Here is a 15191-nt window from a genome sequence, read left to right as displayed (position 1 = left end):
ACCTCGCGTCTTGCTTCAATATTAGGTAGGATGGAAGTTAGGACTGAGGCTGCTATGGCTTGTGGGTCTTCCACTCCAAAGGCTTGATTGATAGCTACATGGGCTAAGACCTTGCCACAAAAACCCATGCCAAAAGTGGCCATGCATTGCAAGGGATTTGTTTACAAGAAAAACTACTTGCATAGTCTGAGGCATAGTCGACAAGCACAAGCTAGAGCTTGTTGACAGCCTTCAAGACCCAGAAAAATGTCCATCAAGGTGCTTGTGGATAATGCAGATGTCACCCATGGGTAGTTTGCCGATGTAGTTTGCAAGCACTACTTCTGGGCCAAAAACATTGCTCTCTCCTGCCTTGCGAGTTGCCACACCTCCATCTCCAAAAGATCCTGCAAAATTTTGGGTTAGGAAAATACATTGCGATGGACAATTACACAAGGAAGACAATTATCGCATGCGTCGTCGTCCATAGTTAGTGTGAGGTAAAGGTTGAGGGACAATAGACTCTCATCAACAATGTTTGGGGCATCAAAGTGAAGTGACTCAACAAGAAGAGGTTGTTGATTTTCCACAAGATTGGCTTGGGTTGCCAAGAACTCCTCCTCCATGATGTTTGCCTGCTCTGCAATTGCAATATTTGAAGTGACCAAGGAAATTGTGTCCACGACTGCGATCACTAACTTGCATAGTTTTAGAGACATCATTTGGAATTGTAATATGAATGTAAAATGTCACAAGATTACCTCCAAGGCTTTGTAGAGGTATTCATTTCCAGTCTTACAAATCCACCGCTCGTAGTGGAAGCATATATACAAAGTTGCGAAAAATTTTAAGTACCATATCCAAGGCCCCTAGATTGTGTGATCACTAACTTGAACAGTTTCAGAGACATCAGTTGGCATTGTAATATGAATGTCAAATGTCACAAGATTCTCTTCAAGGATTTATAGAGATATCCACAACTCTAGGTGGAAGCATATATAGAAAGCTGTGCAAACTTTTAAGTATTGTATCCCAATACCTGAAGCCCCTAGCTTGCATCAATATCTATCTCCCTAATGCATACCCTCTATAAATCCCCAACTCTCTCCTAATAAGGGTTGTAATGCTTCAAAAGACATATTCTAGCATATAAACATAGTGGGTGTGACATTGAATGGTAGGGCCTTACATAAATGCATGAAAACATGCACGAGACAACATTGACTTAGACCTACAAACCTAAAATCCTTCTCAAACTTCAATGAGGAAAGAATGTCAAAAACCATCTTCTCCTTTATGGATAAGAGGGATGACAAACATCAGGGTGTAGTCACTCCAAGCTAAGAAGTGATCGCATGTCAATTTGACTAATCTTACCATAACAATGCTCAGAGGTGGGCACTATTGTGTGTATGTACAAGAAGATTCTTCTTTGCAATAGCATCGATGGTTGCACACTGGGAAGCATCATGGCACCAATGTCAACACGAAAATCTTGAAAGGTTCCAGAGAGACTTCTTAATTGTTGTTGCTCACCAAGTTTGATGAAATATATCTGCATAGACATCAAATGGCCCACAAGCTACTTATTAGAATACTTGAACACATAGGTCAACTCAATGCATATGTCTATTGCAACAAGAAAGAAAAACAACTTAGAGAAAGGTGGAAAAAGTCTTGGATTAGTGTGCCTTAAATGCATATTAGGCATTGAATACACATGCTGAACAACAACCACCGTCCCATTGATCCTGTGGTCTTTGAACCCAAGCAACCTCCCTTTCCAATGATGTTGATCTAAGTTGCCACAATCTTGAACACGATGAGTCCTTGGTGGTTGCACGTTGCATGAAGACCTAAGCGCCTTTGCGGAACACTTGATGTTACCATATACATGTGGTAGTGATGTGTGTGAACACACTAGGACCGCCGGGGCATTTTTTCCCTCTTTAGGAGGTTTTTTCCCCCGTGCATTGTATATACGCCCATCACTCTAGGGCTATCTATCTTTCCATTGCACACTAAGGAATACACTCTCTATTGTGTACCTTGAGCTTCCTTCGTCTTCTCCAAGCTGTGTGTGTTTCTCTGCAACCCTAATTCCAACAATTGGTATCAGAGCAGGTCACGTCCTCCCGGGCTTAGTCGCCAGCTGCTCCAGCACACGCCTGCTCACTTTCTCCGATTTCAGTGAGCTTTGGCGAGCGTTCGCAGGTCGACAAATATTTTGGGACAGCTCGAAGAGCTTGGTCTGCTCAGAATTTTGATTTGGGCTCATTTCGGCCTCCGTTTCCACTACAGGCAGTACTGCACAGGCTATTTCGTCATTTTGTGCAGATTTTCTGTCAGTGCCGTTTTCTGCATAACAGGTGCCTTATAGTCTTCTACGGTTTGTGCTATATAGCACAAGTTGTTCCCGCTCCATTTCTCCTATTTTCGGGCAGTTTTCACATCAGGTGCAGCATTTACCATGGCTGACAACAACAACACAGATGTGTTCAAGATGTTTGCTGCTGAGGACAGGTTGGATGGGGACAACTACCCTATGTGGGCTTATATGATGCAACATGTTCTTGTGTCAAAAGGTGTCTGGAACATTGTGCAGGGCATTGATGTACGTCCTGGTTCTGAAGATGTAGGCGATGTTGAGGATGTTGCAGGTCTTGCTGCAAGGATTGCAGCTGTTAGAGTTGTTTTGCCTACAGCAGAACAAGCTCGTTGGGATGTTAAGGATGCGCAGGCTCATGCATTGATTGCGTTGTCTGTGAAGCGCACCATTATTCCTCACATCCGTTCAGCAAAATCTGCAAAACAGGCTTGGGATATTCTAGCAGGTCTTTATGCAAGCCGCAATGAGGCTAAAATTGCTTTGCTGCGTAAAGAGCTAGAGTCGAAGATTATGCATGAGGAAGATGATATGGACACTTTCCTTGCTAGTGTCAAGGATATCAATGAGCAACTCATTTCTGCAGGTGAAGTCATTTCTGACAGTTCCCTTGTGCAGACTGTTCTTGATGCCTTACCAGATTCCTACCAGACTTTTGCTAGTACTTGGAGACTGATGACCCAAGGAAATCCTGAAGTTGTCAAGTTTGATGCATTATGCACATTGCTGTTGCAAGAGTCACTTTCTAGAAAAAACAGGACTAGGCAGCGTGCAGTTGAACAGGCTTTTATTGCTTCTCAAAGAAAGGGTGGTAACAGTAATGCAGCCACTTCTTATGGTTCTGCTGCGAGTGGCAAAAATTCTGTTCCTAATGCTTCTGCTGGCAGCACTTCGTCTGGCAATTCTGGTGATAAGGGCAAAAAGAAGATGCGTTGCCATTATTGTAAAGCCAATGATCACTTGATCAAGTCGTGTCCTAAGTTGAAGGCCAAAGAGGCTAAGAAGAAAGAGGGTGGTTCCACTGCAAATGCTGGTTCCACTACAAATGCAGCCATTGTTGAGTCTTCTGTGAAAGGAGATTGTGATGCTGATGTTGATGCAGAATGGGCTTTTAGCGCAGAGTGCACTTACAATCCTGCTGTCCATGATGCATGCTTGTCAGTTGCTGCAGATTCACATGTGTGGTATTTCGACAGTGGTGCTACAAAGCACATTACCTCACATCGTGAATTGTTTACCTCTCTCGAGTCTGTCCCTCATGGGAATTCAGTCACTTGTGCCAACAACGCCTCTTATCCAGTTCAGGGAGTTGGAAAGATTGTGCTCACTGCTGCTAATGGCAGTTCCTTCACACTTGTTGATGCACTTTATGTACCTGGGATCAAGAAGAATCTATTGTCTGTATCCGCACTTGCTAGACTTGGACTTGTAGTCAAATTTGTGGATGACAGATGTACAGTTCATGATCTCAGTTTTGGTGATGAAATTGTTGCATCTGGGCTTTTGTGCCGTGGGCTGTATAAGCTCACTTTGTATGACAAGTGTGGACAAAATTTTGCAAATGCTGTTACAGATTCAAGGGCTATTTCAGATGCAAAACTTTGGCATGCACGTTTTGGTCATCTGAATTTTGCCAGTTTGCTGCGTTTGCAGAAATCTGATATGGTTGCTTCTTTGCCGCCTCTTGAAGCACCTATCAAACATGTTTGTGAAGGCTGTATTCTGGGTAAAATGCAGCGTTCTAAGTTTCCAAAGGATGGTTCAGTTAGGGCAACATGCAGGTTGCAGCTTGTGCATAGTGATGTTTGTGGGCCCATGCAAACTCCGTCCTTGGGCAATTACCTGTACTTCGTGACTTTCATTGATGATTACTCCAGGCATGCATGGGTATTTCCGCTTAAAGCAAAGTCCGAAGTTTTTATGTGCTTCAAACAATTTTTGGCTATGGTTGAAAATGTCTCAAAATGTACTATGGGCACCCTCCGTTCCGATCGAGGGGGGGAGTATATGTCTCATGAATTTAATGCATTTCTGGCTAGTCGTGGGATAAAACACCAATGTACAGTGCCTTATACACCTCAGCAAAATGGTGTTGCTGAGAGGAAAAACAGGTCACTAACGGAAATGGCACGATGTATGGTCAAAAGTCAAGCTTTGCCGCATTCTTTTTGGCTTGAGGCCATCATGTGTGCCACTTATGTACTTAACAGGTGTCCTACGAAAGCTTTGCAGTCTATTACTCCATATGAAGCATGGCATGATAGAAAACCTTCTATTGAGCACATGCGTGTTTTTGGCTGTTTGGCATATGCTTTGGTGCCACAAGTGCAGCGCAGAAAATTGGATGATAAGGCTGTCAAATGTATTTTTGTTGGTTATAGTGCTGAAAGCAAAGGTTACAGGTTGTATCATCCGCAAACAAAACGTATTTTGGTTTCACGGGATGTAGTGTTTGTGGAAGATTCTGTTCAACCCTTGCTGTCATGTACTAGAGACAGTAATGTAAGCTCACAGGACATTTATGACACTTTGTTGCCTCTTTTCAGTGGTGGAAATACGAATGTAAGTTCCAATGAGGCAAATGTACAGCCTATGGGGGTTTTTGAAAATGTTTTAGAACAGCCTATTACTGATGCAGATGTACATGATGTACTTGATGAGGAAAGGGCTGAAAATGAGCACGCTAGAGGTATGCCAAAATGGCTGGTGCACACTTTGCGTGACAGTAAATTGGATGCACCTTTATCTAGTCGTACTCGTTCAGGCTCTCGCCATGCATCTTATGCATCAGATTGTTATGCTTTGGCTGTGTCTAGTTTACATGATGTTGAGGAGCCTCTGTCTTTTGATGAAGCACAGAATTCAGAAAATTGGATTGCTGCCATGAAATCAGAATATGATGCACTTATAGAGAATGACACATGGACTTTATGTGATTTGCCTCCTGGCAAAAAGGCCATTGGTACAAAGTGGGTTTACAAGTTGAAACGCAAGCCGGATGGTGAGATCGATCGCCATAAGGCTCGACTTGTTGCAAAGGGTTATGCACAACAAAAAGGCATAGATTATGAAGAGACTTTTGCTCCCACTTGTCGTATGACTACTGTGCGTTTTCTATGTGCATTGGCAGCTCATTTTGGTTGGGATGTACATCAATCAGACATTGTTACTGCTTTCTTGAATGGTGACATATTTGAGGAAGTTTATGTAACGCAGCCTCGCGGTTTTGTCATAAAAGGACAAGAGGACAAAGTGTGCAAATGTAAGAAGGCTTTGTATGGGTTGAAGCAATCTCCTCGTGCTTGGTATTAGAAAGCTGACACTCATTTGGTTAAACGAGGCTTTCGTAACAGTCCAACAGAAAGCACATTGTATGTAAAGCGTGAGGATGATGTATTTCTCATTGTGGTTCTTTATGTTGATGATTTGCTGATCACTGGACCAAATGAGAGACATATTGCTGAATTTAAGGCTGATTTGAATGCTACTTTCAAGATGCAAGATTTGGGGTTGTTGCATCATTACTTGGGTATACAGTTTAAGCAGTGTGATGGTGGTATTGCCTTGTGTCAGAAAAGTTACATAGAGACATTGCTATGTAAGTTTGGACTTGAGGATTGCAAACCTATTGCCACTCCCATGGAAACAGGTTTGAAGTTGAGTCTACATGATGCTGGCGATCCTGCTGATGTCACTCTTTACCAAACTGCTGTTGGCTGCCTCATTTATGTATGCAACACGAGGCCAGATATTCAGTTTGCAGTCTCGCAGGTCAGCAGATTTATGCATAGCCCAGGGTCTAAGCATTGGCAGGCTGTCAAGAGGATTTTCCGCTACCTTAGTGGCACTTTACATCTTGGCTTGTTTTATCCCAAGGGGGGATCATTGCCGCCAGACTTACATGCTTTTTCAAACTCAGATTGGGCTGGTTGTTTTGACACGCGAGTGTCCACAAGTGGTTTTTGTTTCATGCTTGGCAGTTCATGTATATCATGGTTGAGCAAGAAGCAACCTACTGTGGCCACTTCGAGTTGTGAGGCTGAGTACAGGGCAGTCTTCACAGCTACGGTTGAGTGTGTATGGCTCAGACGCCTTATGGCTGACTTGGGTGTTGGACAGGACATTGCCAACACTATCTACACTGACAGTCAGAGCGCATTGGCAGTTGCGAGGAACCCAGTTTTTCATGCTCGCACAAAGCACATTGAGGTGCATTACCACTATGTCAGGGAGAAGCTCTCAGCAGGAGAGATCAGCTTGGCTTATGTGCCAACACAGGACAACCTTGCAGATCTTTTCACAAAGGCATTGTCTCGTGAGAAGCTTGAAGCTTTTCGCAAAGCTTTGGGCTTACTCCCCTTTGTGGACTGATCCTGTCCTCAGGGCATGGCACTTCCCTTTACTCATGTGCCAGCTCTCGTTCACCGCATCACTCCAGGGGGGATTTGTTACCATATACATGTGGTAGTGATGTGTGTGAACACACTAGGACCGCCGGGGCATTTTTTCCCTCTTTAGGAGGTTTTTTCCCCCGTGCATTGTATATACGCCCATCACTCTAGGGCTATCTATCTTTCCATTGCACACTAAGGAATACACTCTCTATTGTGTACCTTGAGCTTCCTTCGTCTTCTCCAAGCTGTGTGTGTTTCTCTGCAACCCTAATTCCAACACTTGAGGCACCCACTCCCCATTAGAATCTCTAGTGTTGTACAGGACAACCCTATCTACCTCATCTTTTGGATTTCTGTGAGCAGTAGAGTTTGACATTGCTACACAGAGGAAGGGGCTACAGTAAGAGGGTTTGGTGGTGGTTTTCAATGAGCTAGAGATGGAGGAGGAAGAAGTAAATGTTTTTGGAGAGAGGGAGATACAGAGGATTAAACCTTTAATGGAGAACCTTGGAGTGTAATATTGCAGCCATGGCAAGGAGACAAGAGGTGGTTGATAGAGTTTTTGTAGGTGCTCCAACCATCGGAAGCTTGGAGATGATGAGCTAAGAAGGTGTACCTGAAAGGGTAAAAGAGGGTTGGAGAAGTTAACCCCAATGCTGCAACCATAGCCATAGATAGCTTATAGATGATGGGCTATGAAGTGGTAGAAGAAAGGGTAGAAGAGGTGCTTGGCAAAGTCTCCACAAGTGCTGCAGCCATGGAGATCTTGGGGAGAGAGGATAGTGGAGATGTAGATGAAAATGGGAAAGGACGTAGAGAGAGAGTGTGTGTTTAGATTGTGAGAAGCTATGGAAAGCTTCTATATGTGTTGCATCTATGGAAAGCTTCCATATGTGATGCAACCATAGCCATGGATAGCTTGTAGATGATGGGCTATGAAGTGGTAGAAGAAAGGGTAGAGGAGGTGCTTGGCAAAGTCTCCACAAGTGCTCCAGCCATGGAGATCTTGGGGAGAGAGGATAATGGAGATGTAGATGAAAATGGGAAAGCACGTAGAGAGAGAGTGTGTGTTTAGATCGTGAGTAGCTATGGAAAGGTTCCATATGTGTTGCAGTTATGGAAAGCTTCCATGTGTGATGCAGCCATAGCCATGGATAGCTTGTAGATGATGGGCTATGAAGTGGTAGAAGAAAGGGTAGAAGAGGTGCTTGGTAAAGTCTCCACAAGTGCTGCAGCCATGGAGATCTTGGGGAGAGAGGACAGTGGAGGTGTAGATGAAAATGGGAAAGCATGTAGAGAGAGAGAGAGAGAGAGAGAGAGAGAGAGAGAGAGAGAGAGAGAGAGTGAGTTTAGATCATGTGTTGCGGGTATGGAAAGCTTCCATATGTGTTGCGGGTATGGAAAGCTTCCATATGTGTTGCGGGTATGGAAAGCTTCCATATGTGCTGTAGCTATGGAAAGCTTGGAGAGAGAGAGAGAGAGAGAGAGAGAGAGAGAGAGAGAGAGAGAGAGAGGAGGAGGAGGAGGAGGTAGAATGGAGGGTAATGGATGAGAAATATAGATTTTGGTAAAAGAAATTAGATTTTTGAACATGTATTTGGTAAGGGGAGCTTTTGGGGAGTGAAAAGTGAGATTTAGAGATTTTTTTAAAACTTTGAAATTTTAGGGTTACGTTATGGACGCCCATGAAAGTGGAGGGAAACCCCCCCTCCCCCCCTTTTCTCTCTCTTTCTAGGGGACAAAGCTATAATGAGGGGAACAAATTGGCCACCATGCCCCCTCCTACCCTACTTTTTGGAGGCTATAGTTGTGGCCACTACCCTCTTCCTATTGGTCCATGCTTAATCACCCCTTAAGCTAAAGGGCCCTTTTGGGGTTCATATTTTTTCTAATGATGGGGTGTGGGAGGAAGGTCAATGGCAAGGCTACGTCCAAGGAAAGCCAAATCGCTCTCACTTGCTCTTGCTATGTCGAAGCTGAGAAATTCTGGTCGAAGCCGTCTTTCGCCACCAGATGAAAGTGCTCGCCGATGCCATAGACGCCAATAGTCAAGCCAATGCGAAGCTGAGAAGAATGCAAAAAGCTAAAAAGCCGTTGAGAGTGTGGTCGCCAAAATCGAGGCGAGAGCCGATCATGTGTGTGTGTGTGTGTGTGTGTGTGTGTGTGTGTGTGTGTGTGTGCCGAGGTCGCCAGAGCCGTAGTCGTTGATGCTTGAAGCCATTGATACCAAAAAGATGCCTTTCAAGAGAAGTTCTCTCAACGGGGATGAACTAGCTCTTCGATGCCGAGAGAGCTGATCCGTGAAAATACGATGCTAATGCGGCAACCCGAGAGATGGGAGAACTACCAAAGCTATCCGGACACTTATTTTAGGAATGGTAGGCGAACTTGGGGGAGGTGAACAGGTAGCCAGCCAGGGAGAGCTGAAGAGCCCGAGAGAGACAGAGAGAGAACGAGAGAGCAAGAGTTGACCTAGCTTGCCATCACCACATATTATGTAGAAGAGGGGGGGGACCGGGGGGGGGGGCTTCCTACACTTGCCTCTCAAGCAACAATGCTAGAGCTCATATTCATATGCCCCCAAGAAATGACATCCATATGAGTAAATTATGTTGGGGTGAACACTATGAGTAAATTATGTTAGTGTGAGCATCACTCCTCCCTAAAAAATGATGGATTTATTATTGCCAAAGGTTTTTCCACTCATTAAGGGGTTTTTGTTATTGTAAGATAAGCTCCTAATGGATGTTGGAGAGAGGCATCAATGGAGGGAAGCTCAGAAGAAACATGATACTTGAATTGACGAGAAACTTTATGACAAGGCAAACCTCAAAGATAGGGAAGCTATAGGCAACACCTACCAGAGAGGAAGTTAGATCCTCTCTCTCTCTCTCTCTCTCTCTCTCTCTCTCTCTCTCTCTCTCTCTCTCTCTCTCTCTCTCTCTCTATGTCTCTCTTACATCCGTACACAAACCTCTTGGGGTATGGCCACATAGCACCACCGGAGGTGGCGCCATTGTACTATAGAGAGAGAGAGAGAGAGAGAGAGAGAGAGAGAAGAGAGAGAGAATTATTATCCATGAAAAGAGAGAAAATTAGAGAAAAACAAAAATTTGTCTGTTGAAATGAGCTACAAATCAAATAGATAGATAAGAAGAAACGACGTCATCGTCTACGGGCAAAAGAGAAAGGCATCAAGCACATCTCTCTCTCTCTCTCTCTCTCTCTCTCTCTCTCTCTCTCTCTCTCTCTCTCTCTCTCTCTCTCAATGTAAAGCATATGTAGATAGTGTTGGCATGCCTAAGCACCACGAGAGTCGATTGCGTTGCCAAAGGCCTTACAGTTGTACTGTTGGTAAGAGCGAACGAGACCCACCGTAAACGAGTCGTGCGAGCTAACACACACACGGATACTGACATATTGTCGGTTTATTTTCTCATTTCTCATCTTTGTGTATGCTTGCAAGTTGCAGGCTTTGTAGCTCAGACTCCTGAGGAGGGTTAGAAAAATACATTTTTCCTAACGGATCAAAATAAGGGGAAACTTGAACTTCTCCCGGTTTTCAGGTCAAAATTTGATGCTTTTGCCGATAATTACACTAAAACTTCCGTAAATTTGCTGGTTTTCTTAAAGACAAGCTCAAAATCTCAACGGCATTGTATAATTTCAGCCGATTAAAATATACTAGACCCTTGTTTTTTTCTAGCACTGCTCGGAGTCCTGAGCTCAAGCATACACAAAGTATAAGTCAATAAACAATAGATTTTAGGGCAATGTGCAAGCATGAACGCCTAGTTAATTTCATTGAAAGCCAGAATCGAAAGTTCGAAACGCACTTTGTAGACTCCAGACTTTTCACAAGTGACACGTTATGCTCTCCAAAACTCTGGACTTGACTCGCGACTCCTGGATATGCCCTGGAAATGAGGCATAATGGTCAGGTCCTGGATATGCCCTAACGTACAAAAGGCGTATGAAATCTTCAGCAATGCAGCATTTTGAAATCTCTAGCAGCTAGATCACGTACTCTGTGTTCTATTGGATAAAAAATAGGATTCCTGTCTACATCCCAAAGAAGCTACATCCGCTGTTGCTCATCATATCATGTCTAAGGATCCCCTGGGAGAGAAGAGTTTACTGGTCAACGAGCAATCAGCTCTAGCCACCGTGATCGCCAAAATGAAATTGGAGCTAATCTCTGTAGATAGCTGATTCCAGTGTTGGAATTTAGAGCTACTAGTAAGTCGTTAGTTCAGTTAGTTAAATTGGAATGGAGACTAGAAACTGGATTGAAATAGTTATTTGAACTGAAATAGTGGACTGGAATGCGAGACAGACTGGACATTTGAAAAGTGTTTCAAATTCATAGTATAGAGATGATCAGCACAAAGTATAATTGATTGAAGCTCAAGTATTTACAATTGCAGTAATGATTACAAGATGAAGTTACACACGAAGAGATTGTAGCTGACAATATATAATGGGTCCTATTTATAGCCTTCTAGAAGTTACTGTAGTAATTGTTGATACTTGCTGTCGTGTGACTGCTTTACTGTCCGACATTCTAGGAGACAATTCCCGCCTGCTGAAGCTGTCTTCGTCTTCCACATATGGCCACATAGCACCACCGGAGGTGGTGCCATTGTACTATAGGGGGGAGGGGGGTGGGAGGGGGGAGGAGAGAGAGAGAGAATTATTGTCCATGAAAAGAGAGAAAACTAGAGCAAAATAGAAATTTGTATGTTGAAATAAGCTACAAATCAAATAGATAGATAAGAAGAAACGACGTCATCTTCTACGGGCAAAAGAAAAAGGCATCAAGCACATCTCTCTCTCTCTCTCTCTCTCTCTCTCTCTCTCTCAATGTAAGGCATATGTAGATAGTGTTGGCATGTCTAAGCACCACCAGAGACGATGCCGTTGCCAAAGGCCTTACCATTGTACTGTTGGTAAGAGCAAACGAGACCCACCGTAAACGAATCGTGCGAGCTAATACACACACACACACTCACACACTCATAGTGACATATTGTAGGTTTATTTTCTCATTTCTCATCTTTGTGTATGCTTGCAAGCTGCAGGGAGCAGGCTTTGCAGCTCAGACTCCTGAGTCGGAGTCCTGAGCTCAAGCATACACAAAGTCAAAGTCAATGAACACTAGAACGTGCGAGCATGACCGCCTCGTTAATTTCGTTGAAAGCCAGAACCGAAAGTTCGAAACGCGCTTTGCAGGCGTTATCCTCTCCGAAACTCTGGACTTGACTCGCGACTCCTGGATATGCCCTGACGTACAAAAGGCTTACGAAATCTTCAGCAATGGAGCATTCTGAAATCTCTAGCAGCTAGCTCAGGTACTCTGTGTTTTATTGGATAAAAATTAGGCTTCCTGTATACATCCCAAAGAAGCTACATCTCCTGCGTGCTCATCATATCACCTCTAAGGATCCCCCACCCACTCTAGTCACAGTCCCATATCTCACAATGTGGAAGGTAGCAGGCGCCTCCCAATTCCTGGCCATCACTGGCGTGGGCATCTCTGACATCAAACTCGCCAAGAAAGCCTGGATCCTCCCCGGCCAAAGTTGCACCATCATCGACCTCATGCCCGTCAACTATGCCTTCGATGTCCAAGCCATGAGCGCTGAAAAGCTCCCCTTCGTCCTCCCCGCCGTCTTCACCGTCGGCCCCAAAGCCGAGAACCAGGACGCCCTCATCAAATACGCCCGCCTTGTAGCTCCCCATGACAAGCACTCCAACCATGTCAAAGACCTTGTCAAGGGCATCATCGAAGGCGAGACACGCGTCCTTTCTGCCGCCATGACCATGGAGGAGATCTTCAAAGGCACCAAAGAGTTCAAGCATGAGGTTTTCCAGAAGGTGCAATTGGAGCTCAATGAGTTTGGGCTACTCATCTATAATGCCAACGTCAAGCAGCTTGTTGATGTTCCTGGCCATGAGTATTTCTCCTTCTTGGGCCAAAAAACACAGCAAGAGGCTGCCAATAGTGCCAAGGTTGCGGTCGCGGAGGCCAAGTATAAAGGAGATGTCGGTGCCAAAGAGCGGCAAGGGCTTACACAGCAGAACGCTGCAAGGGTCGATGCCGAAACCAAGGTTTTCTCGCTCAAGCAGGCCCAGATTGCAAAGCAGCAAGAGCTTCAGACTCAAGCCGAGACCAAGATCTTTGAGAACACAAGGAAAGCTGAGATGGCTCAAGCAGATGCAGAGCTAGCCAAGAAGTCTGCATTGTGGTCTCAAGAAGTAGAGGTTGCGAAGATACAAAGCACAAATGTGGCTGCCATACGAGATGCAGAGCTACAGCGAGAGCTCGAAATCCGGCGGGCACAAGCAGAACTGGAGCGTCTCCGTGCGAATGAAGTGGTGCCGGCCACCATTCAGTATGAGACCACATTGCAAGAAGCACAGGCAGCACTGGTTCAACGCCAACGCGCTGCCGATGCAAAGCTCTTTGAGCAGCAACGCGAGGCCGATGCCATCACATACCAGAGCGAGCGGGGAGCGGACGCGCAACGCCAAACTGCGGATGCAGAGGCGTATGCGATCATCAAGAGGGCGGATGCGAAGCTGTATGCGGCGCAAAAGGAGGCGGAGGGGATCATAGCGATGGCAGAGGCGAAGAGTGTGCTGTTGGGGAAGCTGATGAAGGAGCTGAATGGGGAATACAAGAGTGTGCACGAGTTCTTGCTGTTGGACAGGGGGGTGTATCAAGAGATGGGGCGCATCAATGCAGAGGCCATCAAGGGGCTCAGTCCAAAGATAAGCATATGGGATACAACAGCCCATGGGGGTTCAATGTCATCATCTGCAACGGCAGGCTCTAGTGCTTTGGAGCAAATGTCCCAGATATACAGAACCATCCCCCCTTTGCTAACCACGGTGAAGGACCAAACCGGAGTAAACCCAGCCCCTTTTCTTGCCACTTTGCCTTAACTTGAAGCCGGGACGATTGTACTATTTTTATTTTTAGGGGAAATTACCAAAATACCCCTCTAATTTGAGGAAATTCCCAAAATACCCCTCAAATTTCAAAAATTCCCAAAATGCCCCCGATAATTTGTCATAAATTCCCAAAATGCCCTTCAAATTTTCCAAAATTCCCAAAATACCCCTGGTTGTGAGACTAAATTTCTCGAAAAATAATTTTTTTTGTAGGTCTTCACAAGAAGAGTGATTGTCTATCGTACAAGATGCTAAAACTACAATTTGAGTTGGTTACGTAGGCTTTGGAGATGAATTGCTTCATTATTTTTAGACATAATTGCCTTTTTTGCGATGGTAACTGGTGACAAATTACATGCTGAGCACTCAAAAACGGATCTCAATTGTCAGAAATGAATGAAGATTAGAAAATATTGAACATTCCAACCAAAATAGATACAAGGGTATTTTGGGAATTTCCTCAAATTAGAGGGGTATTTTGGTAATTTTCCCTTATTTTTAATGTACTATTTGTAACGAAGAAGAAGAAGAAGAAGAAACGTTGTACATTAGACATGGAGAGGCCAATAAAAGTCTACTTTACAATCAACTCTATGTTTTCAAAACCAAAACCAAAACCCTCCATAATTGTTTCTATCAAAGTGTTTCCATCGAGCAGTATCACCCTTCGGGTACCTCACTGGTTTTGTAATCTCCCCCAGAATTTTGTAACCGTGTTTCTATCTAATACATTCCCAAAGCTTTTCATGGAAAAAAAAAACCCTCCATAATGATATGTTGCTCAATGTTATGTACATAATGATACTGTAAGGAATAAGTACACCCTTTTGTACCATCTTTGTTAGATAGGTACCCTTTTTCATGGAAATTTTACTTTTCAAATTGATAATCCCCTTATGCATGTATAGTTTTTGTGAAGGAGTACGAGCGGAAGTGCGACGCGAGAGAGAGTGCGAGAAGAAGAGCATGACGATATGGTGAACTCACTCTACTGTAATGTGTAGAGCATAGTGAGTTCTTATTAGGTTTTTACAAAAGAATATGTGTACATACCTAGCGGCCCGCCCACTTACCTGGGCGACCACATTGGGCTTTATACCCCAACAACCTCCCACTTAAAGTCCAATGTGGTACTTTAAGTGTGAGAGAAGCTACTATACAAGCTAATATACAAGAGATGTAGAGAAGTGATGTACTACCCTACACCTAACTGCTTGCGAAAATGCGCAAAGCTCTCTGAGGGAAGTCCTTTTGTAAGTAGATCAACAGGATTTTCTGTGGTGTGAACTTTGACAAGCTGAAGTTGCTTATCCTCGAGCATTTCCCTGATGAAATGATACTTCACATCCACATGCTTTGTCTTTGAGTGATAAACTGGATTGCGAGCCAATTGTATAGCACTTTGACTATCACAATATAACATAGGCATCTCTTCTTTGATTCCCAAATCTGTTACTAGTCGATTAAGCCAAATT

General features: G+C 44.2%; 1 pseudogene; it reads left to right on the top strand.

The window, feature by feature from the left end:
• Nucleotides 1-11448: 11448 nt before the first annotated feature.
• Nucleotides 11449-13992, top strand: LOC147420249 (flotillin-like protein 4 pseudogene; annotated as a pseudogene).
• The last annotated feature ends 1199 nt before the right edge of the window (nt 13993-15191 follow it).

The sequence above is a fragment of the Adiantum capillus-veneris genome, chromosome 28 (genome assembly GCF_014529385.1).
Source record: "Adiantum capillus-veneris isolate H3 chromosome 28, ASM1452938v2, whole genome shotgun sequence".
NCBI classification, from domain to species: domain Eukaryota; kingdom Viridiplantae; phylum Streptophyta; class Polypodiopsida; order Polypodiales; family Pteridaceae; genus Adiantum; species Adiantum capillus-veneris.
The sequence above is the reverse complement of the archived record's forward strand: the minus strand, read 5'-3'. Positions and strand labels throughout refer to the sequence as shown.